Source organism: Erinaceus europaeus, chromosome 20 (assembly GCF_950295315.1).
Source record: "Erinaceus europaeus chromosome 20, mEriEur2.1, whole genome shotgun sequence".
NCBI classification, from domain to species: Eukaryota; Metazoa; Chordata; class Mammalia; order Eulipotyphla; family Erinaceidae; genus Erinaceus; species Erinaceus europaeus.
The window spans coordinates 4,021,923-4,048,014 of NC_080181.1; the positions used below are offsets into that span (position 1 = coordinate 4,021,923).

Below are 26,092 nucleotides of genomic sequence, written 5' to 3' on the forward strand. Positions count from 1 at the left end.
GACTATGTTGCTACATGTATAATAAAGTATCTTTTAATAATTTAGGATAAAGACAAACATGTATTGCTCTGGTGGCCATATTTTTCCCATTGTTGTTATTATTGTAGTTGCTGCTCTTGCTGTCACTGCTGCTGCTGTTATTGAATAAGACAGAGAGAAATTGAGAAAGGAGGGGAAGACAGAAAGGGGGTGAGAAAGACATCTGCAGAATTGCTTCACTACTTGTGAAGCGACACCACCCCCCTGCAGATAGGGAGCCAGGGGATCAAACCAGGATTCTTGCAGGGGTTCTTGTGCTTCACACTATGTGTGCTTAACCCAGCCCAGTGTGATACTGCCCAGCCCCTTTAGAATTCTTTTTTTTTTAAGTACTGCAACTCTTCAGAAGAAATGCATGGTCCAACTATTGGCATAGATAAATGCCTAATGAAGTTTAAAGGTACTTTTAATTCACCAAGATATTTACACATAATTTTCCGTAAGTACACACATAGACTGTTAATTTTCATGGGTTTGTTTTTTTCTGTTTGTTCTTTGTCCTCTCAGCTTTTCTCTCTCCAGTCCTGTCTCACAGTCCTCTGTGCCAACCTGTGCTGTGTTTGTATTCTTGGTCAATGGTCACAACTCACTCCAGCCCCCTTCACTTGGTGGCATCTTCCAACTTGGCAACCAGATAGTCCCAGAGGAAATAACTTCCCATGGTTGCTGTTTGCAAAAGACTGCATATTGCTCCACTTGTTTCCTAAACTCTTTGAAACTTTTCACATTACTTAAGAATTCATTCAAAATTAACTATTAGTTGTTCTATCTGATCTTGTCCAGATTCTGGCCCAGTTTATAATAGAAAATCGTTAGAAACAACTTAAAACATTGTCAATTGGATGCAAATAGATAAAACATGGTAGAGCTGGATATTGCTTTGCCATGTGCACAGCCCTGTAAGGAACTGGAGTAGAAATTAATATGTGTAAATTGAAACTCTGGCATAATAAGAAAACAAGATTATCTTTAAAATGACATGTTAGAAATATGTGGATTATGAGACAGATTCAGTTTTTCATGCCAACAAGTTTGCTGTGCAAGAGTCGGTTAACCATATACGCTACTCCTTGATTGGATTGTTATCACAATACGGGTTAAACAACAGAAGAACAAAAGTTTTGCCCTTATTTATGGATATTTATGTGAATATATGCCCTATCTCATGGGACCTGGTCTAGATCTAGGTCTTGGGACTTTGTTGAAAAGTGAACCACCTGGAATAGAATTAGAGAATCCTATGAAAGGAAAGGTCTCACCTGAGTAATGAGGCTGAAGGGCTGACATTCCATGCCTGACATCTCTGGACACAGTCTGAAGTGAGGCATACCGAGGTGGCACTTGTTGCTTTCATTAGGTTGGGATCAGCAGATGTGATATCATTTGGTATGAATTGAAAAAAGCACACAGGCAAGTGAGCCCCACCCTAGAGGTTCCAGGACTGGGGAAATACAGGCTCTATAGAGGAAGCGGGAGGTTCCTGCTGTCTTAGGGTGTAAGAAGGCGATAGTTACTGCTATAACTATTTAACATATGATATAATTTTTATATATAACATGTAATATATAACTATTGCTATAACTATTTAACATATAATGCATAACTATTGCTATAACTATTTAACATTGCTTAGATTTTGTGTGAAAAATCTGTTTGGATGATCCTTACACTGCAAAAGAGACAATACTGTTTAGGCCCTTAAAATACTTGTTTTGAAATAAAATTATCTGAGTTTAATGTTGTCTGATCTTAGATGAAATAGAATAATCACATAATTCATTTAAGAACAATATGTTTCGGATATATATGCTTTAAGTGTTTTGTACTCTTCTTTATACTTTTCTAGAAGATTGGCAACTCTATTGCATACACTGTCTTTTTTCATTAGAAGTCCCTATGGGTCCAGTATTAACCAATTTCTATTAATATAGAAGAATGTGTATTTTAGGATTAAATAGGCCTTTTAGTTTATTTAGCAAATGTGTATTTTAAAACCTCTAAATTCTATTTGAGTAAGTGGAGCAATGGACAAGTCCTGTTTTAGAGATTTTCCTTCACTGGCAGATACTTTATTCTGAGATTATAATCAGAGGAGAGAAGACAGATTATTCTGTGCTCCCTTCCACCACAAGCTAGAGTATATGAAATATTGATAGAAGACTGAAGCAGATGTGGACTCTTCAGCCATTGTGTGGAAAGCAGGTTCTTACTAATTCTTCAAGGGACCTTAGTCTTTGCAGTATCCCTTGGAGTAACTGCTTGAAATGGACAATTGAAGTGTCAGTGGCATGAGGAATTAACATCTTTTCAGCTAAAAGTCTGTATCTAATTCTTCTCACACACCTTCTCTGTTCTCTGGAAAGTTTTATTTAAATTTTTAAAAAGCCATTCAACTTGGACTGTCTTCATTTACTTGGAGAGTACTTGTAGTGATCATTTGTAGTGTAGTTTTCATTTCCAAAAATAATATTTTCACAATATTCTCACACTGAAAGTTGGCTCTCAAAAATTGCTTTTAGTGGGTAAAGCAAATAAATATACTCTTAAAAATGCTTTTTAGGGACATAAGAGGAGTACCAACTTTCTTAATTCACATATCTCTTTAGGTGTAGCCTCCTCTAATCTATTTATTAGTGCTCTAGAGAATTACTACTGTGATCTCTTTAAATACCTGTTTCTAGTTTCCATCAGTAAAAATCATTGTACCTGTTGGTTAATACAGTGTGTGTAAGAGAGTTGCAATCTTCTAGTACAAAATACAAAGTATAGCTCAGGTGCCATTGTTCACTAGACTTCCCAGAAGTCAGAAGCTGAGGCAGTGGCTAGCCAGTTCCTCTACTCAGTCTCACCAGGTGATGGTTGACCTACTAGAGGGTATGAGATCTCACTTTTCTATCAGAAGCTCATGGTCCTGCTCCAAGACCATTTTATTTGTTGTCATGGTAGAAGATTTAATCTCCCTATGAATGAATGTAGGACTGCGTTTTCATTATCTTGCTAGTAGTCAGGTGAGATGGGTCTCATCTCTTGGAGACTGTCCTGGCCAAGTTTTCTCATGCCATAGCAGCTTATTTGTTTGAAACCAGGAATGTCCATTCTATCAAGGCAACTATAATGCAAGGTTTTAGACAACATAAAATAATCACAGAAGTTACTGACTCCCTCGATTACCTCTGTTGTCTAATGTAATCTTCTCAAGAGAGTTAACAAGCAGAGCATGTATGCCAGGGATCAGGGTGTTGGAGTCACTCTGAAATCCCTTTCCTACTGTGAGTTGTTTGAATATTACAAGCCTACTCTCACTTTTCTCCAATTATAAAATTCAAAGGATATAAAACTTGAGACTTTCCTAACTCATTTAGTGACAACAGCTAAGCAGAACTGACAAGTAAAATATGGGTTTATTTAATGCACTTATTACACACATATGTGGGTATTAACAAAATGTGCAATATCATTAACAAAATAGGTGCAATATTTGTTACTTTTTTCTGAAAATCTTAGGAAAATCGTAAATTGTAAAACATGTGTCTCCAAGAATTTCAGATAAGCAGTCCTTAGGCTTCAATCAAATATAGTAAATTTCTCTAAAAAGAGAGAGCTCATTGGGAAATAAAATTTTTTTCAGGGATATAAACCTTAGGGTAAGCTTAGTATTTATTGAATTAAATGAACTTCATAAGAAAATTTTTATTTAAAAGAAGATGGCACAAATAGTGTTATTTATACTTCAACTTTGGATTAACTGGTTTCAATTTCATTGGTGTCATCCTTGAAAAATAAGTCATTATTGACAGAGAAACATACTACATACCAGATGAGAAAAACCATATATTCTAATTTGATCAAGGTATTCAGTGAGTGACCTCAGAAAGAGACAAATTAGATTTGTAATACAAAACTGTAGAACAAGAGAGAAGCCTCTTTGTTTTCTCCAATTAGATGGGAAAGTTCAAAGCAAACCTGTTTTATGAGTTTATTTATCTCATTTTCCCCTCTAGGCAAAATATCTGGCTTTTGGAACTAAACCTGTTTCACTTAATAATTCCATTTATCCATCCAGATTTGAAGTCTAATAGAAACTGTACATGCTTAGCTCTTCTGCCTGGCCCCTAGATTTCCACCTTAAAGTAGTAAGTACTTGTATTTGCTAAAGGAATTACCATATTTTAAAGGAATAAATGAATAGCTTGGTAACAATAGCCACAAAAAACAAAAGTCTTCATTCTGAATCTGTCAGTGCTAAATGTAAAATACAAGCAGGGAAAAATGCTTAAAGCCAAGAAAGAAATGTAAATTGGAATGTCACCAAATTCTCTCTCCAATGAAATGTCTTATAATTTACATGTAATAGATGTGAATTTATAAGCAACACCATAATGTCTGCTTGAAAGCAATGCTTGAGTTAATTAAATGAGCTCCTAGGAGAGCACGGATCTCATTAGGTCTTTGTTCTACTTAGGTTGGACTTTGAGAATGCAATTCAAGATTCGATTTCTTATAATGAACGGAGTGATCTTCTAGGAGCTTATTTTTTTTAATTTCATTTCTGCAATGAATTGTTATGCAGCTTCTAAACTGCCAGTTAAAATGATATATCTCTCTTTGTCTAAATAGTTCCAAAATAGTCAATCACATCAGTTAAATCCAACTACCGCTATTTCTACTTTAAAAATAGATCCATCGGGGTCTGGCGGTGGCGCAGTGGGCTTAAGAGCACGTGGCACAAAGCGCAAGGACCAGCGTAAGGATCCCGGTTCCAGCCTCCCGCCCCCCACCTGCAGGGGAGGCGCTTCACAGGCATTGAAACAGGTCTGCAGGAGTCTATCTTTCTCTCCCCCTCTCTGTCTTCCCCTCCTCTCTCCATTTCTCTGTCCTATCCAGCAACGAACAACATTATCAATGGTAATAATAATAACCACAACAAGGCTATAACAACAAGGGCAACAAAAGGGGGGAAATGGTCTCCAGGAGCGGTGGATTCATGGTGCAGGCACCGAGCTCAGCAATAACCCTGGAGAAAAAAAAAATAGATCCATCAACCTAAAGATACAACAAAACTAAAGCTGTTAATGGATTTTCACTACTGAGTAGTCATATAAATATTTCCTTGTCACATATAAAAAACAGGTAAAAGTTAAAAAAAAAAAAAAAGATCAGATAGAGGTTTTACTTTGCAAGAACTATCTAAAAAAAAAGATTTCTGAGTTAGTACTAGGTGTTTTACAAAGCATCAGTCTGGTGGAAATGAGAGCTCCTCAATTCTAAAAATTAAGATTGCATGTATTGGGGGCTAGGCAGTGGCACACACACTTAAGCTCACGTATCAGCAAGTGCAAAGACCCAGGTTGAAGCCCCCACTCCCCAGTTGCAGGGGGAATGCTTCACAAGAGGTGAAGTGGGACTACAGGTGTCTTATTTTCTCTCTCTCTGTTTCCCTGCCCTCTCAACTTCTCTGTCTGTCAAATAAAATAGAAGAAAATAAAAGAAACAAGTGGCCACTGGGAGTGCCACTGTTCATGGTGCTGGCACTGAGCACTAGCAATATCCCTTATGGCAATTTAAAAAAAAAGTCAAATGTATCCATCCAGAACAAAGCATTCACATTGTATAGCTTAAGAAGCTATAATATCATTGCCCTGAAGTAAAAGACCGGGGTGGGTGGTAGTGGGGAGGTCAGGTGCTAGAACATGATGGCAGACTACCTAGTGAGAGTTGTATTGTTATGTGGAAAACTGAGAAATGGTATGCATGTACAAACTATTATATTTACTGTCAACTGTAAAACACTAATCCCCCAATAAAGAAATAAAAAAGAAGCTATAATATATGATAGATGAAATCTGAATAACGGTTGGTAGTCCCTTCATAATGAAGCAGTGTGGTAAGGATGACATCCTTTTCTTATATAAACTGTTGACATTTTACAAAAGACAGTAGGGCTAAAAGTTGGTAAGGGGGAAGTTTCCTTTGATAATATAGAAGAAATGGGAGATATTAAAATAATATGCTTCAATTGGACAATATCGAGAGAGATAGGGAAGACAGGGGTAGAGAAAGACAGACACCTGCAAACCTGCTTCACCACCTGTGAAGTGACTCCCCTGCAGCTGGGGAGCCGGGGACTCAAACCAGGATCCTTACACCAGTCCTTGCGCTTTGCACCACTCCCTAATTCTATTTTTTTATTTGACAAGACAGAGATAAATTTTTGAGAGAGGAGAAGAGATAATAGAGTAAGAGAGGCAGATAGACACCTGCAGACCTGCTTCACTCTCATCAGGTGAGGAGCAGGGGCCCACAGGTGAGGAGCAGGGGCCCAGGTCCTTGTGCATGGTGATATGTGTGCCTAATCAGATGCACCACTACCCATCCCCTGACATGTTTATTACTAATTATAATATTATTTCTAACTTCCATCCTGTCTTTATTCTGCTGTAATATGTTTATCATTTGAAAGTGAAAGTATGAAAAAATAGTGTTTCCATTTAAGCTGTGGAAATGGCAAAAAAAACCCAAAAACCTTTCATGACACTGCATCCTGAAAAGGAACTTCACCCCTCTCCAGCAGAGAGTTTCCTTTAGAAGAGTATTTCTAACTTCCCCGTGTATATCAGAGACATATTTTACACCCTGAATTCTGTTAAAGCAGAGACCTATAATAGTTTCGAGATACTTGACAAGTTGCATGGTTGTGCTGTCAATTATGACACATTGTAATGAATGGTAATACAATTGAAGCATCTGTTTGATCACTCACTAACTATATCTGCTCTGTCACATTTGACACATTTTGCAGAAGTACATGAAAAATTCAAGGAAAATTTGTAAATGTGAGTGATCACTGATTTTGAAAGATGAAATGAATTAAGATGACTAGATCCTTTCCATATGCATTATAAAATGACAGGTACCTCAATTTGGCTTGTTTCCCAACAATCAACCCCTTCCAATAATGGACTCTGCCTTTAAAAATCTGCAACCCTCAAGGTCCATACTCCCAGAGGAATAGAGAATGGGAAAGCTATCAGGGGAGGGGATGGAATATGGAGATCGGGTTGTGGGAATTGTGTAGAGCTGTACCCCTCTTATCCTACGGTTTTGTTAATGTCTCCTTTCTTAAATAAAAAAATATATATATTAAAAAGAAAAAAGAGATACACAAGATCTCCTTAGTGGATCATATTCTAACTGGCCTGGCATTTTCCAGAATTGCCTTGCTCTGCATTATAGTAATAAATGCATTGGATCGACCTTCCTGTGGTGCATCCCGTGAGTACCCATTCATTGGGGAAACTGACGATCCTTCCTAGCCGACTGAATTCACATGGATCCCAGTCATTTTCAAAGCCATTAACTGGCTACGGAAGAAAGGCAAATGCTAGAAGAAGAATAGTAATAAATCTGTATGCAACTTGGAAAAAAATGTGCTTCTATGCCTACTGGACTATGCCAAAGCATAAATAATTATTTTATAATGGCACAATGACCTAAACTATATAATGATGTAAGGTATATCGCAACATAAGTAACTTGTTTCATCCTTATAAAATATGAGTATAGAAACACAAAACAGATATATGAGTAACTGCTATTTATCAGTAGATAACTGATATTCCTCTCCCATATACAAAGCTAAGACTATTTCCCGGAGTTGTTGCTGTTCTGGAGCTTTTGCTCAACAAACAAGAAAGCCTTCCTATATGTGTTGCTGACTGAAGTGAAAATGCCCAATTCAATGACTATTCAAGTCCTCAACGATGAATAGCTTTTAAGATATAATGAAGCTGAGAAGGAAGGAGAAGATACAGAGGGAAAGAGACCTACAGCACTGCTTCACCACTTGTGAGGCATCCCCTCTGCAGGAATACCAAAGGAGACCACCCGGACCGAAACAAGACAGGACTAGAATGACCACAGGAACCCAGTAAATCACCCGTGAGTACAAACACACGTGGCTGGTGACAGAGAGGAGAGAGGGGCCTAAGGAGAGATTAAGTGGCTGCTAACAGTTCAACAGTTTATCAGTGGAGACACCACCTCCAGTCTGCTCCACAACAAGGGGACAGCTGAAGGGAGGAAAGGACTCCCCAGAGACTCACTAAGTGCAACTCTGAGTCTCCATTGCTACTACCCTCAGAATCTGGAGCAGCAACAGGGAGGGACACCAGGGGACAGAGATCTAACCGGGAAACTCAGGAGAAGACCTATACCTAGATGGCATAGCTGAGGGGCTGTGAAAGTCTCTTTGCATAACCACTAGATTATCTCTGCCACACCCTGCTTTATCTCTTGGTCAGGAGTCAGTGATTAAGCTAAGAAGCCTATTGATAGTTTAAAAGCCCTCAGGCTCCCATAGCCTACAGGGAAGAAAAAAAAAAAAAGAGGCTTTTACACCACTGAGCTCCAACTCAGGGATTGAAAAAACTGTTAACATATATAAAATGGTTAAAACAACAAGAAAAAATATTGGAGACTCGAACCAGGACAAGAGTCCAGCTAAAAGTCCTCCAGAGGGTGAAGCTCAAAACAACGAGTTCAACATCCAAACATTAGCTAAGGAAATAATAATAGGAGTGAGTAAAGAATTTGAAAAAAAATTGTAATCAGAAATGCAGGAACAACAAATGAGAAAATGGAAGAAAATTCTAATTATCTCATGGTTATTAGAGAGCTGAAAGCTGAAATCGCTGAGCTACGAAGGCAACTAGCTGAACAAGCTAAAACAGTATCAGAGCAGGGCAACAAAATAGATGAACTCCAGAAAGCACTAGAGGGCAGAGAGAATAGAATCTATGAGGCTGAAAACAGAATTAGCAAGATTGAGGATGAATTAGAGACAACTAAAAAAGAAGTAAGAGATCTCAAAAAGAGATTAAGAGATGCTGAAAACAACAACAGAGTCCTATGGGATGACTTCAAAAGAAACAATATACGCATTATTGGCTTACCAGAGGAAGAAAGAGAAGGGGAGGAAGAAAGCATTCTCCAGGCCATAATAGCTGAAAATTTCTCTAGTCTAGACAACACCAAAGACATAAAGATTCAAGAAGCCCAGAGGGTCCCAAACAGAATTAACTCAGACCTAAAGACACCAAGACATGTCATACTTAGATTGAAAAGGAATAAGGATAAAGAAAGGATCCTCAAGGCCGCAAGAGAAAAAGAGTCACCTACAAAGGAAAACCCATAAGGTTAGCAGCAGACTTCTCCATACAAACACTACAGGCCAGAAGAGAATGGCAAGATATCTATCAAGTGCTCAATGAGAAAGGCTTTCAGCCAAGAATACTATATCCTGCTAGACTGTCATTCATACTAGATGGAAGCATCAAAACCTTCTCAGACAAGCAATAGTAGAAGGAAGCAACCATCACCAAGCCTGCCCTGAAAGAAGTTCTGAAAGGTCTCCTATAAACAACCAGACCACCACAAATAGGACATATATCAAAACACTCTAAAACTCTACAAGAATGGCGTTAAAATATCTTCAATCGTTGATATCAATAAATGTCAATGGCCTGAATTCACCTATTAAAAGATCCATCTTCCTACACAGAGTAGGAAGATGGATCAGAAAACACAACCCAACAATATGTTGTCTACAGGAAACTCTCTTAACTCAACAAGACAAACACAGACTTAAAGTGAAAGGATGGAAAACTATCATACAAACCAGTGGCCCACAAAAAAGGGCAGGAACAGCTATTCTCATATCCGACACGATAGACTTTAAAATAGATAAGATTAAAAAAGATAGGAATGGACACTACTTAATGCTCAGAGGATCAGTCAATCAAGAGGACTTAACAATTATTAATACCTGTGCACCCAATGAGAAGCCATCTAAATACATCAAACTTCTACTGAAAGAGCTACAGCAATATATTAACAGTAACACAATCATAGTAGGGGACTTCAACACCCCACTATCTCAACTTGACAGATCATCCAGGAAGAAAATCAGTAAAGACATAAGGGAGCTAAATGAAGAGATAGATAAACTAGAACTATTGGACATTTTCAGAGTCATTCATCCCAAGAAACTGGAATACACATTTTACTCAAATCCATATGGATCATTCTCAAGGATAGACCATATGTTAGGCCACAAAGACAGCATCAGCCAATTCAAGAGCACTGAAATCATCCCAAGCATCTTCTCAGACCACAGTGGAATTAAACTAACACTTAACAATCAACAAAAGATTAGAAACAGTCCCAAAATGTGGAAGCTCAATAGTACACTTCTTAACAACTTCTGGGTCAAAGAGGAAATCAAGGAAGAAATCAAAATGTTTTGGGAGTTCAATGAAAATGAAGACACAAGCTATCAAAATATTTGGGACACAGCTAAAGCAGTCCTAAGAGGGAAGTTCATAGCTATACAAGCACACATTAGGAAACAAGAAAAGGTACAAATAAACAGCCTGACTGCACATCTTAAAGACCTAGAAGAAGAACAATAAAGGAATCCTAAGGCAACCAGAAGGACAGAAATCACTAAAGTTAGGGCAGAAATAAATAACATTGAGAATAGGAAAACCATACAAAAGATCAACGAAAGTAAATGTTGGTTCTTCGAAAGAGTAAACAAAATCGACAAACCTTTAGCCAGACTCACAAAACAAAAAAGGGAGAAGACCCAAATAAATCGGATAGTAAATGAAAGAGGAGATATCACAACAGACACCGCAGAAATTCAACATATCATGCGAGGCTTCTATGAACAACTATATGCCACCAAGCTAGAGAACCTGGAAGAAATGAATGATTTCCTAGATACCTACCAACTTCCAAAACTAAGTAAAGAGGAAGTGGATAACATGAACAGGCCCATCACAGCTAACGAAATTGAAACAGTTATCAAAAATCTTCCCAAAAATAAAAGTCCTGGACCAGATGGTTTTACAAATGAATTCTACAAAAATTTCAAAGAAGAACTAATACCTCTACTTTTAAAAGTCTTCCAGAAGATTGAAGACACTGGAATACTCCCTGCCAGCTTCTATGAAGCCAACATCACCCTGATACCAAAAGCAGACAGGGACACAACCAAAAAAGAAAACTACAGACCAATATCTCTGATGAACATAGATGCGAAAATATTGAACAAAATTCTAGCCAATCGGATACAGCAGTATATCAAAAAGATTGTTCATCATGACCAAGTGGGGTTTATCCCAGGCATGCAAGGTTGGTTTAATATACGTAAATCAATCAATGTGATCCACCACATCAACAAAAGCAAGACCAAAAACCACATGGTCATATCAATAGATGCAGAGAAAGCCTTTGACAAAATACAACATCCCTTTATGATCAAAACACTACAAAAAATGGGACTAGATGGAAAATTCCTGAAGATAGTGGAGTCTATATATAGCAAACCTACAGCCAACATCATACTCAATGGTGAAAAACTGGAAGCATTTCCCCTCAGATCAGGTACTAGACAGGGCTGCCCACTATCACCATTACTATTCAACATAGTGTTAGAAGTTCTTGCCATAGCAATCAGGCAGGAGCAAGGAATTAACGGCATACAGATTGGAAGAGAAGAAGAAAAACTCTCCTTATTTGCAGATGACATGATAGTATACATGGAAAAAACCTAAGGAATCCAGCAAGAAGCTTTTGGAAATCATCAGGCAATACAGTAAGGTGTCAGGCTATAAAATTAACATGCAAAAGTCAGTGGCATTCCTCTATGAAAACACTAAGTTAGAAGAAATTGAAATCCAGAAATCAGTTCCTTTTTCTATAGCAACAAAAACAATAAAATATCTAGGAGTAAAACTAGCCAAAGAAGTGAAAGACTTGTATACTGAAAATTATGAGTCACTACTCAAAGAAATTGAAAAAGACACAAAGAAGTGGAAAGATATTCCATGTTCATGGGTTGGAAGAATTAACATCATCAAAATGAATATATTACCCAGAGCCATCTACAAACTTAATGCTATCCTCATCAAGATCCCAAGCACATTTTTTAGGAGAATAGAAAAAATGCTACAAATGTTTATCTGGAACCAGAAAAGACCTAGAATTGCCAAAACAATCTTGAGAAAAAAGAACAGAACCGGAGGCATCACACTCCCAGATGTCAAACTGTATTATAGGGCCATTGTCATCAAAACTGCTTGGTACTGGAACATGAACAGACACACTGACCAGTGGAATAGAATTGAGAGCCCAGAAATGAGGCCTCACACGTATGGACATCTAATCTTTGACAAAGGGGCTCAGACTATTACATGGGGAAAGCAGAGTCTCTTCAACAAATGGTGTTGGAAACAATGGGTTGAAACATGCAGAAGAATGAAACTGAATCACTGTATTTCACCAAATACAAAAGTAAATTCCAAGTGGATCAAGGACTTGGATGTTAGACCAGAAACTATCAAATACTTAGAGGAAAATATTGGCAGAACTGTTTTCCGCATAAATTTTAAAGACATTTTCAATGAAACGAATCCAATTACAAGGAAGACTAAGGCAAGTATAAACCTATGGGACTACATCAAATTAAAAAGCTTCTTCACAGCAAAAGAAACCACTACCCAAACCAAGAGACCCCTCACAGAATGGGAGAAGATCTTTACATGCCATACATCAGATAAGAGTTTAATAACCAACATATATAAAGAGCTTCCCAGACTCAACAACAAGACAACAAATAACCCCATCCAAAAATGGGGGGAGGACTTGGACAGAATATTCAACACAGAAGAGATCCAAAAGGCTGAGAAACACTTGAAAAAATGCTCCAAGTCTCTGATTGTCAGAGAAATGCAAATCAAGACAACAATGAGATATCACTTCACTCCTGTGAGAATGTCATACATCAGAAAAAGTAACAGCAGCAAATGCTGGAGAGGGTGTGGGGTCAAAGGAACCCTCCTGCACTGCTGGTGGGAATGTCAATTGGTCCAACCTCTGCGGAGAACAGTCTGGAGAACTCTCAGAAGGCTAGAAATGGACCTACCCTATGACCCTGCAATTCCCCTCCTGGGGATATATCCTAAGGAACCCAACACATCCATCCAAAAAGATCTGTGTACACATATGTTCTTGGCAGTACAATTTGTAATAGCCAAACCTGGAAGCAACCCAGGTGTCCAACAACAGATGAGTGGCTGAGCAAGTTGTGGTATATATACACAATGGAATACTACTCAGCTGTAAAAAATGGTGACTTCACCGTTTTCAGCCGATCTTGGATGGACCTTGAAAAAATCATGTTGAGTGAAATAAGTCAGAAACAGAAGGATGAATATGGGATGATCTCACTCTCAGGCCGAAGTTGAAAAACAAGATTAGAAAAGAAAACACAAGTCGAACCGGAAATGAAATTGGAGTATTACACTAAAGTAAAATATTCTGGGGTGGGTGGGTGGGTAGAATACAGGTCCATGAAAAATGATGAATGAAATAGTGGGGGTTGTATTGTTACATGGGAATCTGGGGAATGTTATGCATGTACAAACTATTGTATTTACTGTTGAATGTAAAGCATTAATTCCCCAATAAATATATAAATTATTTAAAAAAAAAAAAAGAAAAGAAACACAAAACAAAGCAAAGAAGATAGCCAATAGCTATCTCTCCAAGTTGTGATACGTATGTAATTTGAAGAAGACCACTGCCAGGCTGGGTAATGAGGAGTGTGCCTTGTGTGTAGGGCTGTTCTAGTCTGTGAGTCTACTACTGTTCCTGCTCAACGTTCAAAGTTCTGATAACTGAGAGTGAGTTCATGTACACTCTCAACATTTGGGTTAGATTTTGATTTGAGCATGATTTGGGTGAAGCAATATTTTGTATAGACTATCTAAATGACCTTGCTTGAACTGAAATTTTAGGATCTGATTTGGTCACGTCTCAGGCAGTGTTGATACTGTCAACCAACTGAAACTAGAGATTTTTCTGAAGCATTATTTATTCTTAAATCACTTTAGAAATTTACTATGTATGAAAAAAATACAGTGACTTTCACTTGCCTGTTCAGAGCTTTCCTCCCTTTGTGTCAGTCTCATCACAGTCTACCTAAACATACATTTTATACTTTAGGCCCCTAGGGAAGAAATGATATTGCAGTTCCAGTTGGGAGGCGGAACTCCTGTTCTTGTGGGCCTCCTGTTGGGCATGCCTCATGCCTCTCTCAGCATACTGGGGAGACATGTCCTTCAGTTCATGTACTCACTCAGATCAGATTGGTGCCTATTATTATTCAGATAACAATAATCATTTGACTGTATGATAGTGTATTCTTACCTTCCTGGATGTAGGGCAGTATGGTACTTTTGGATGGTGGTGTATGGTGTAACATCTGGTACCCTGTCAGAAAGTAGGGAGGGACAAGTTGGTTATCTATCTTAGAGTAGTAGTGACAATATACTTCAAGTCTACCAGGGAAATACAGAAGCACTTGAAGGTGATACTAAAACCTATTTTAGAATGTGCATTGTTGGTTGTTTTTTGAATTTACTGCATAAATTACTATTTTCTTTTATAACTATCTTTTCGTATTATCTAATTTTACAAACCATTTTCTTCTTAAAATTCTTTGTAAATTTGCTATTGTCATAACTTAATTTGAAAATGCCTTCATAATCAAGAAAAAGATATGTTAAAGTATGTATTTATGCTATAGTTAAGGAAAACAAGGCTACAACAATATTTGAATGAGGAAAAGCATAGGAAATTGAGTCCTGGGATAGAGATGAGAACATTAATTCTAGCCCTATCACTGCTACTTAAATTATCATTGTTGACATGACTTATAGAAATAGCCCTGCTATTTCTTATTTCTATTTCTTATTTCTATTTCTTATTTCTTGCTATTTCTTATTTCTAATTTAATAGGTATTAACCTAAGTCAGCATTTCATTACCCTTTTCCCCTCCATGACTATGATAGATAGATAGATAGATAGATAGATAGATAGATAGATAGATAGATAGATAATTTATAACTGTGGATAGTTAACAGGGAAAATGATAGAATAATCCTATTTGGTTAATATTTTAATGAGAAAAATTGACAAACTTAATAATACAGCTATCTCCTCAGTCTATTCTGATGTCATGCCACAGAAATATCTGGTCTCTATATTTCATCCAGCTGTAAGGTTCTGTGTTTCTAATCTACCTTAAGAACAGAAGATTTTAGTCTGAACTCAATCCTTATACTAGTCCCTAGGATGGTGGCATAGAGAATTCCTCACCCCCCTTCATATATTGTTTATCTACTGAATGTATCTGCAGTAAACAATAATGAAATACTAGGTGATTAATTCCAAAGAGAGGTATGGGAATTCTACATTTAAATTATATTAGCATCTTTGACAATTTAAGGAAACACTTTCAAATATAATTTATTTAAATTCAGGATAGTTGTATCATTTAATGTGTCATGTTTAGGAAAATTAAAGTTCTTAAGTAATAGTTTATAAATGTCTCCTGCTCTTATTCTGAAATTCTGGTTCTGGTTGTCAGGTTTTTTGTTTGTTTGTTTGTTTGTTTGTTTTTAACCAGAGCACTGCTCTTCCCTGGCTTATATTGGACCAGGGTCTTGAAGCCTCAGGTGTGAGAGTCTCTCTGCATAACCATTATGCTGTCTATCCCCACCCCAGCTCTTTTTTAAAGTTACCTGAGGTAACTTTAAAATTTATTAAATTTTATTAAATTTTATTTATAAAATTATTAAATTTTATTAATTTTATTAATTTTAGTTATTAAATTTTTCTCTTCCATATCACTGCACCCTATTTACGTATGTCAATAAGAATTATTTTAAAATATGGAAGTCAACAGGATAAAGTAGGTAATGTATCTAAGGCTACCACAATGGAGTCATGACTGAATATTCAGTTTTACTTCTATTATCCTCTACAAAGAAATGTTCATAGAAAGTATTCAATTATCAGGAGGCATTGTGGTGGAGCATGTGATTAAGTGTGTATATTACAGTGCGCAAGGACACCGGTTCAAGCCCCTGGTGCCCACCCCTGCAGGGGGGAAGCTCACAAGTGGTGAAGCAGGGCTCTAGGAGTCTCTGTCTTTCTCTGTCTCCGTCTCTCCATCCCTTCTCAATTTCTCTCTATCTCTATTATAAATAAATATTTTAAAAGACTTTTTAAAAATAAATTGATCAACTTTTGCATCCCTAATAAAACTAGGGGTTCGCTCTAATTTAGGTCACCACGTCTTCTTACTGGGATTACATCAAAGGCCTCTCACCTGAATGTACATTACTCTGCAATCTGACAAACTTATCTCAACAGGCAGTGACTCTCACCAGCCTTTCATTCTATATATCAGACTGGATAGAAAGATCCCACAAGCTCATACATGCTGTGGGATTTTAGAAGGTCTGGGACCCTGACACTGCAGAGTAGTAAAGAGCATAGTTCCTGAATCAAACCATGCAACTGAATACCTATGCCATGTTTAAACTGCACCTGTGGTAAGTTTCCATCTCTCTGTGCCTCTGCTTCCTTCCCCCTGAAATGGTGTTTAAATAGCACCTGCTTAACAGGTATTCCTATAAGTGCTTAGCCTGCCTGGAATAGGGTGGCCATGATGTAATTGGTGTTATTGTCATTTCCTCATTTCCTATTCTAGTACCTTCCACTGAGTAGTTTTCACTCTCCAGCGTTGCCTTTATTTCTCATCTTGGAGGCCATTCTCTTTCTAATTCTTGATTTTAGAGGTGTGTGTGTATGTGTGTGTGTGTATATATGTGTGTGTATGTGTGATGGGGAAAAGGGAGGAGATTCCAAATTTTTATTAGAGTCACTGTTGTTCAATGCTGTGTTTATATTTTTTCATTGTACTGCATGGAAGAAAATATTTTTGTATGGTGCTCCTACAGGGTGGCTTGTGGCTCAAACCTGGGCGATTGACTATGATAAAGCATGCTATCTCTGACTCATGTATAACATTTGTTTATCTGTTTATTTAATATGAGAGATACATTGAGGAGGGGAGAAGAAACCAGAGCACTGCTCAGCTCTGGCTTATGGTGGTGCTGGGGATGGAACCTGGGATCCTCAGCTATGATAGTCTCTTTGAATAACCATTATGCTGTGTTCTCAGACCCAGAGATCACCTTTGGCAAGTGAAAGGAAGCCAGGCAGTGACATACCTAGTAGAGTGCACACATTACAGTGCAGAAGGACCCAGATTCAGTCTCCTGGTCCTCACCTGCAGGAGGAAACTTTACAAGTGGTAAAACAGTGCTGCAGGTGATTCTCTGCTTCTTCCCCCTTTACCTCTCTTTTCCTTCTCAATTTATCTCTCTCTATATCATAAGTAAATAAATGAATATAAATAAATAAGAGTTTTATGTGAAACAATGTGAAAGTAAAAAATCGCTTTATTAAAGGGAGTTCACTATAAATCAATAGGCGTAAGAGGTAAAAAGTGCAGGTGAGTCATTAGATAAATCTTACATTTAACAACTTCAAGCTACACAAGACTTTTTCTATGATCCCTGAATTCTTAGATTTGTAAACACAAACACCATAAAGACATAGGGAAACTCCACCTGCAGGGGAGTAGCTTCACAGGCAGTGAAGCAGGTCTGCAGGTGTCTGTCTTTCTCTCCCCCACTCTGTCTTCTGCTCCTCTCTCCATTTCTCTCTGTCCTATCCAACAACAAAGACATCAGCTACAACAATAATAAAACAACAAGGACAACAAAAGGGAAAATAATAATAATAATAATAATATTTTTAAAAAGACATAGGGAAGGAGAATTACCTACCATTTCTTCTAGGGGAAAATGAAAGATGGTCTCGGAGGACCACATGTCTAGAAGACAGCAATAGAAGCACTAAAAAGGGAGTGTGGGCCACCTGGTGGTTAATCGCTATTTACATGGTGCTTTGTGATTGGTACAGGTGAAGTGGGTGTCACTGCCTCAGAGTGTTAGTGGGTGATTCTAGGTGCTAAATCAGGTAGGTGTCCCATCATGTTGTCTCCTAGCTGAGTCTTGTACATGGTCTCTCCCATCTTGAATTCCTTAGTGTAAAGGGCATCCCCTCGCCCCCAAACCCAGACTTAGTTCTAACAGATGACACCTAACTTATTTGATATGTTCTGATATAAAGTCCAAGGCTCTGATACATTTCAAGTTGACTTTTGCCGTGTACGGTGGTGCTGTTTCATTCTTCTGCACATTTCAACCCAATTTTCCCAGCACCATTTTGATGATCTAGGACCCCTTGTTATAAATAAGTTGTCCAAGGTGTCAGGGTTTATTTCTGGATTTGTAATTCTATTCCACTGGTCTGCATATATGTTTTTATCCCAGTGCCACACAGCATGGAACATATTTTTAAATATGTGTTTTACTCAGTGAGTTGTGATTGTGAAAACACAGACTGTTTATGTAGCTCATTGTGATAATTCCAGTGCCCAGCATGAGACCCAAGATGCTTGGTACATAATAACACTTATGAATAGATGGAAACTCATTAGTGATTTTATTGTTCAGACGTGTTGAATTATTGAAACTTCAGGCACCCATCAAAACTGTCATGCATGTAACTGAACTGCCTGTGAACATGAGTTGGTAGCTTCCCGTGCACTCATGTGCGTATCTGCTAGGGGCCTAGGTGAGTGCTGTGCCATCATAAAAAGTGTCCAAAAGCAACTAGCTGGTGACGTGAAAAAAGGAATTAGCAAGGGTTTTTAAAGTTATGTACACAGAGAAGTGAAGGAACTTAACACATTTACAGAAGTATATCCATACTCCTGAATTCTCATTTTATTGAAAACATAAAACATGCTGTCAGGTAAGGGACTTGCTGGAAATATTGCTTATTGCCTCGCTTTAGTTGTGTCTCTGAGGTATTCCTCAGAACTTATGATTATACTACTGTGGTTTTTAAATAAAAACAAAAAAATTTACCTTTGAGAAATTCAGATGGTTGTTGATAATAGTGATAGTTGTGATGGAGACAATATTCTAATTTGTAATTAGCTAGCTAATTAATTGTAGATAAATACAGAAAGGTAGGGAAAGAAGACCACAGCACTGAAGCTCTCTTCAGTGCACTGGGGGCGGTGCTTGAACGTGGCTCATGCACTTGGCAAAGTGTCACAATGTCCACACTATCCAAGAGAGCTATTTTTCTGGCCCTGGAAAAGACATTTTGAAAGTTTAACGTTTCCTTCCAAAATGATGTAATATATGCATGAAATAAATTATGCACTCACACTGGAAAATACTGAAAACTATTTTTTTTTTTTTTTTGCCTCCACGGTTATTGCTGGGCCTGGTGCCTACACTATGAATCCACTGCTCCTGGAGGCTATTTTTCCCATTTTGTTGCTCTTGTTCTTGTTCTTGTTGTTATTGTTGGATAGGACAGAAATCGAGAGAGGTGGGAAAGACAGAGAGGGGGGAGAAAAAGACAGACACCTGCTGACCTGATTCACCTCTTGCAAAGTGACCCTTCTGCAGGTGGGGAGCTGGGGCTTGAACTGGGATCCTTGCTCTGGTCCTTGCGCTTCACACCATATGTGCTTAACCTGCTGTGCTACCGCCTGGCCCCCTGAAGACTTTTTTTTTATTTAAGTGTACATGATAAGTATTTATTTCTGGGCTGGGGAAATAGCACAGTAGTTCTCCAAAGATTTATTCCTGGGGCTATGAGGGCCCAGGTGCAATCCCCGATACCACCATGAACCAGAGCTGAGCAGGGCTCTAATGTGTGTGTGCACCTCTCTCTATCTCTAATTAAATTAAAATAAAAATGTTAATTTCCGTGTAACCCTTCTCCAGCTATACTATCACAACTCCATTTCTTGAGGATCATCAAGGCCCTAAAGGATGGTGTAGTTGGGCAGCTTTGATTACTAGTTCTTTTTCTAACAATCTCTTTCTGATTTTAATCATTTAGATTTTTCTTTGTTCTTCTTTTTTAATCTCAGCAGCAGATTTCAGAATTCTCTTCTGCTGTCTGTCAAATATCTATCAAAACTCTGCACATCATCCAAGTTTTTTCCTTTTTATTTCTTTTTTTTTTTTTTCCTGCCTCTTTTATGTGTGCTTCCAGTATTAGGGCAGGAGGAAAGCAAAGGAAGAGACAAATATCTCCATCCTGAACTGTCATCCTTTCCCTGTCAGGCTTGACTTGCTGATCTACTTCACTGCATTGTCTGTGGCTCACCAGTGGTGATTTCTAACTGTAGTGTAATAATGGCACTCCCAAAGACTTATCCAGTGGGTTCAAGCAACTCCCTGAGGAGATTGTCCCAGAGAGGAGCTGCAGTCTGCACTCCGAGTTATGTGCTCCAATTAAGAACAGTCCAAACAAAGCCTTATTCACTAGCTCTCCTCTCTGTGAGGAAGCTTGTCTCTGAGTCCTGTCAGTTCCAGAAGGATATACCTGGAAATATGTAGCCTGACCTTTCCATGTCATCTCTCCTAATTCATTTTTACCCTTCCCAGTGGTGTCAGGGAAGAATCATCAGACCCTTTGACTACACTCGCTTCCTGAGAACAAGTGAAATTCTGGTTTCTTCTGGAAGGCTTTTCCATTCTTTGGTATTCTTGTTTTGACCCCTATTTCCTCAGACATGGTGAGGAAAATGAATCCCCAAAGCAGAAAGGTGACCTCTGCTTCCCAAATGCCTCACTCTACATTATGTCACCAATTTTGGCCTTTTTTATACCAACCTGGTAGAGTAGACGTGGTTTTAGGGAACTGGTGGTACAGTGAGGGACATATTTTTTTAGTAGTGATTTAATATTGATTCACAAAATTATGAGACAGCAAGGGTATAATTCCACACCATTGCCACCAGATTTCTGTGTGCCCATTCCCACCACTAACTTGCAACCTTATAAATCACTATTTATTCAGTAAGTCAGGGGGAAAATAGATTGGATATTTTTCAAGTTATTTAACTGGCTCTATTTCAGTTCTGAACACATATATTCCTTTAATCTAAACAATGTCTCAAATTTATAAATTGATTGAATTCTGACTGTTTAAATTGTTAAAGTATTTTTTAAAAATAACTTTTTTTTCTTCAAATACTGAGTTACTGACAACTGTAGACTAGATAGATCAGAGTCATCTGTCCTGTCAGTATCTTAGATATAGTCATTAGCAAATAGCATTAAATGACATAAATCATGGTGAGGCCAAGTACAGTATAGTAAATCCTAGCCATGAGATTTTCAAAGTAAAACAAGCTCCCCAGTAAATTGATTATAATGGGGACACTTTTTAACTCAAGTCACTCAGGAAGCCCTCTGGAGTAATGGCTGACAATAATTAGAAGTGCTTTCCTAAGCACAGAAAGCAACTCTTACAGCCCTTTTGCCTCAGCTTATAATTTTAGTTGCACTTATAAAGTAAGAGGAAAAACCTCACTCGATAGCATGCCCTATTTCTATTGGCAATTACTGGTATTCATCTCAGAGAGATGATAAATATTTTTATGAACTTAACAGAGGCAAACTCAGTTAAAAAGTGAAAAAACATGGAAGTCCTATTTCATGGGTAGCATGTGTAACTAGAACCAGATGGCCTCCATGTGTACCACCAGTCCTGCAGTCCTTTGTGAAAGACAGATCATAAGAATAACTGCACAGAGTTGTGGTAGCCTGTAGCCTTTAAAGTACCAAGAACAAGTGTCTGGTAATATACAGATGGGTGTTGGGTTTGTCATTACTACTCAGCTGTGACTCTGTGTTTTGTCCAACTATCAAGATACTCAGTCCCTTGAAAATGACCTATAATTGTTGGATGTCTCTGTAGTTTCCTTTGCTCTAGTTGGTGAGTTATATTGTCCACCCTACTAATTAATTACTGAAATAAAAATGGCTTAATGCCTTAAGTACTCTGAGATGTAAATTCTTCACATGTGCACTCTGTGAAAAACATTTATTAGAAAGCAAACCTTTCAACATCAGAACTTTCACATTATCTCTAGGTTAGGGAGATGGGACTTTATAGATTTCTGAAGACATTTAAAGCATTTTACTAGAGATGCTATGTCTAAGTGAGGAATAAAGCTATCACCATGTCATCTTAAGGTCAGAAAGAGTTTAAAAATAAAGCAACTGTATCAACTATAAAGTAAAGAAAGTAACAAATAACTACAAACATATTTTTTAAAGATTGAAGTCCTAACAAACTAATGGAAGAAAGAGAGGAAGGTACATAGCTCATGGGTACAAAATTGTAACTTGTAAATACTACCTTTGGATTTGCATATATCACGTTTAGCTTATTGAAAAATGGAAATAATTATATCTGTTTTCTTATCACACAAGCACATTTGAGATCAAATGACAGAAGAACACTGAATAATGGAATGCTTTCTACAGATATACCTATTAACAATGATTTTCAGAAAATCATCTCTGTGCTCTACCAGTGTTTGAAATGCTGCTCTTCTCCCATTTTAGTCTCCCAGGGCTATTGTGATTTTTGCATGGAATAATAAGTATGTAAATCTCTTTACAAAGTGTCCAGCTTATAATGAACAGTGATTACTTACTATTAGCATTATTGTGATTTATAATAACATACTTAATAACCTAATTCTCATGCTGGATCATGCATTCTTATGAAACATCTATTCTGTTTTAGTCAGCTCTGCAGCACTAGTGCTTAGAATTAGGTACAAACTTAATAGATGATTGTTTCATGAATTTACAATCAATAATAAATACATTGATGCAAAAAAGAACATGTAAACAAACCATCCGGTATTACAATGGAACAATAGAGAAGGAAAAAACTAGAAGCTGCATGGTTCTGAAAAACTACAATGAATGAAGAAATATGTATTATACACTTTGTCAAGTCATGGAATTTCTCCAGGAAACACATTTCTATCTCATAGGCCCTCCACTAAAACTGAGCAGTCAGTGCAGGCTGTGTTGGCACATGTGGAAAGCCGGCTGCAATAAAATGACAAGAGCTTCTGCCTATAAAAATTGTATATACTACAGACTTTGAATCTGCATTACTTTGCAGAATACTGGAGTTGTGTTTGGTTGTTTTTTTTTTTTTTTTTCATAACTTGGTGGTTGTCTAAAAAAAATAGTATGTTTTCACATTTTGCGTTGTGAGAAATGTATCTACAGACCAAAGCCTTAAATACAAATCATTGCAGAGAGAAACTTATAATTTAAAGTGCTATAAATTAAGGAATTCTGCAGTATATACATTCTTGTGGCCCTGGGATCTTGATGTATGCTAATCACTCTGCTTGAAGCCACTCACTGGCATGCGTCAGTGGTGCTAGATCTTTAAAATATGTGTATGATATGTTTGGCTACAGCTTCAGAAATGCAAGCTCATTATCAGGCTAAAATATGTAAATTTCTGTGTGCTGGTTATTTTTCATATTTTAATACATTAAAACACCAAAAAATTGAAGATTTTTTGATAAAAGATAAAAGTGTTTTATACTGTGTTCAGTGAAGTGATACACAACTACCTCAGGTATTAGGCAAAGGTATCCTTACGAAGCTCCACACTCAATGCTTCCTTGACCCTTGCTCAGAGGGAAGAAAGCCATGTTCTAATTTCTTTAATTATCTCTTCTGTTCGTGTTTAGCATAAACACCCAAAAACACTGTAGCTAGCAAGCAGTGAATGAGTTTCTTTACATGTTTATGGAAGCCATTTTACAACAGCATCTGAAATCCTATCTGCTGCTACAAGCCTTGGAGAAATGGCTGCTTCTCTTCTCCAGAGAATGAGAGCATGCTTCACATCTCTCATCAGGTAAATAGGTTAGGAGCTGACTTCTGAGAAGCTAGTCAGGATTACAGGATTTATTTTTATTTAGCATGCAACTTTGATATTGGAGGAAGGAACACTTGTATTTCAAGTATTTTGTCCAAGATTTCAGTTAGTAAGGAGCTTAGGTGGAATTTGAAGCTAGCTCACTCTGACTCCAAAGACTTACTTTATTTAACTTTGTATTCAGCTTATCTCCCTTGCATTTAGCACAAAGGCCCACCCAAGATAAATAAAATTAAAAAAAAAAAAAAAACATAAACCAGAGTAGACCCCAAATGTAAATCAAATAATATGCCTTTGCACTTAAATTGTTTTCTAAGCACACTCCCTCTTACCCCTCACCATCTATTTGCCCCCAGGCATTTTGCCTGTATTCCTTTGAAGTCCCCTCCACTCTCTTCTCTTCCCAAGCTAAATCCTTTACAGTCTTTAAATCTGAGTTATCAATAGCTGTGCTTGCTTTAGCATCACATACAAAATTGAGATGATATAAGGGAGATTAGAATGGCCCCTGCACAAGGATGAAGCCCAAATTCATGAAGTGGTCTGTATGCCTGCCACTGGTCTAAATGTTTTACATGTTTCATTTAATCCTCAAGTTATAAGTTAAGTACTATTATTCTTCCCATTTTAAAGATGGAAAATTATGTTTAGAAAAAGTAATATAAATTACTTGAGTCACAAAGCTAATAAATGATGAAACTGAGATTGAAAAAAAAAATCTAAGTTTGTCTTCATTTCCTTTAAGAGGCCTTCTTTGGCTAGACCCAAATCTCACATTTCTTTCCTAGCATTTATCAAATATGGCCATCATATAGTCAGTTTACTTTTGAAGTTCCTTCCTCAGTGTTTAGCTCCATGAGAACAAAGAATTTGGCCCAATTTACTGATGTGATGTGGTTACAGGGAAATTAACATTTTTCATGTGTGCAGTTTTGAGCAAGTGCCCATGAAGCAACATATAACTATTAGGATATGCAAATGTGGCATCTTTTGAGAAGGTGGATTTAGGCCATTCACATTTAGGATGATTATTGATATATGTCAATTACTTATGCCCATTCTGAATTATTTGAGTTTGTTTTAAATGATTGACTCTTTGGAAATTTGTTTCTATCAGTCTAGAGAGAGAATTTAAAGATTCAAAGATAAAGGAGAGGATAGTAAAAGGAAGTACAGAGGAAGATATATATAGAATAAAGTCCAATGGTAGGAGCAACACTACTGAAGAGAAGTCTGAGATATGATGTTTTATGGCACCAACTACAGAAAGAAAATAAAAGATAATAATTACCAGATGCCCATAATGGAACAAAAACAAATTAAAAATTAAAAACATCCATGAGAAGTTGCTATATATAGCTCTGTCTGTATTCCATTCCGACTACTGTCTCTGGTCGTTTTATATTTATACTCCTTGTTCAGTCTCTCATTCAGTCTATGTGCATACACTTTCAAAAAGATGACAATGATCAGAGCTACTTATATTTACATTATAATTTAATAAAACTTTAGAAATAAGAAAAAAATCTTTGAGCTGTAATACTAACAAGTTACAGTGTGTAACTGAACTGAAACAATTAACCGTAATATGTTTCATAGTAAAACTATTAATCTTTAAAGATGAAGAAACATATCCTTAGATTATCTAGTAAAAACAATTATATTGGAGCCGAGTGGTGGCACACATAATTGATCGCACACATTACAGTGTACAAGGACCCAGGTTCAAGCCCCTGGTCCCCATCTGCAGAGGGAAAGCTTCACAAGTGGTGAAGCAGCGCTGCAGGTGTCTCTGGCTCTTCCCCTCTCTGTCTTCCCCTTCCCTCTCAATTCCTCTCTGTCTCTATACAATAATGAATTTTAAATTTTTTTAAAAGTCAGTTAAATTGGTTATAATTATTTCTGTAGTAAAAAATCAGACTGGCTTTAGACTTCCAAAGACCGACATAGAAGGCAAGAAAACAAAGGCACAATACTTTTAAAACTAAAGAAAGGAAAATATGACCGGGATTTTATGTCTAGGCAAACTCTTCATCCTCAAGTGTCCATAATATAGACAAATAGGCATGGAAAAATGCAAGGAGCAATTAAATACAGGCTGTTTCTGAAAAAACTACTATATGATGAATTCCATCCAAAACATAACTGGAAAGACCTTAACAAAAGAGCTACTGGTAAACATTAGTATGCCTAATTCCAGAAATAAGCCTAAAAACAAAGTTGAAGATATGAACAAACGAATAGTATGCAAATTTCATGTGTTCTGGA

At 37.3% G+C, this 26,092-nt stretch overlaps 1 protein-coding gene and 1 non-coding gene across 4 annotated transcripts in view; both read left to right on the forward strand.

Moving 5' to 3' along the window:
- Nucleotides 1-26,092, forward strand: part of CNTN5 (contactin 5) — a 906,057-nt gene that overhangs the window by 409,941 nt on the left and 470,024 nt on the right. The window lies entirely within an intron of this gene.
- LOC132535035 (U6 spliceosomal RNA) lies at nt 24,274-24,377 on the forward strand. The gene has a single exon (XR_009546822.1). It is a non-coding gene; the product is annotated as a U6 spliceosomal RNA (small nuclear RNA).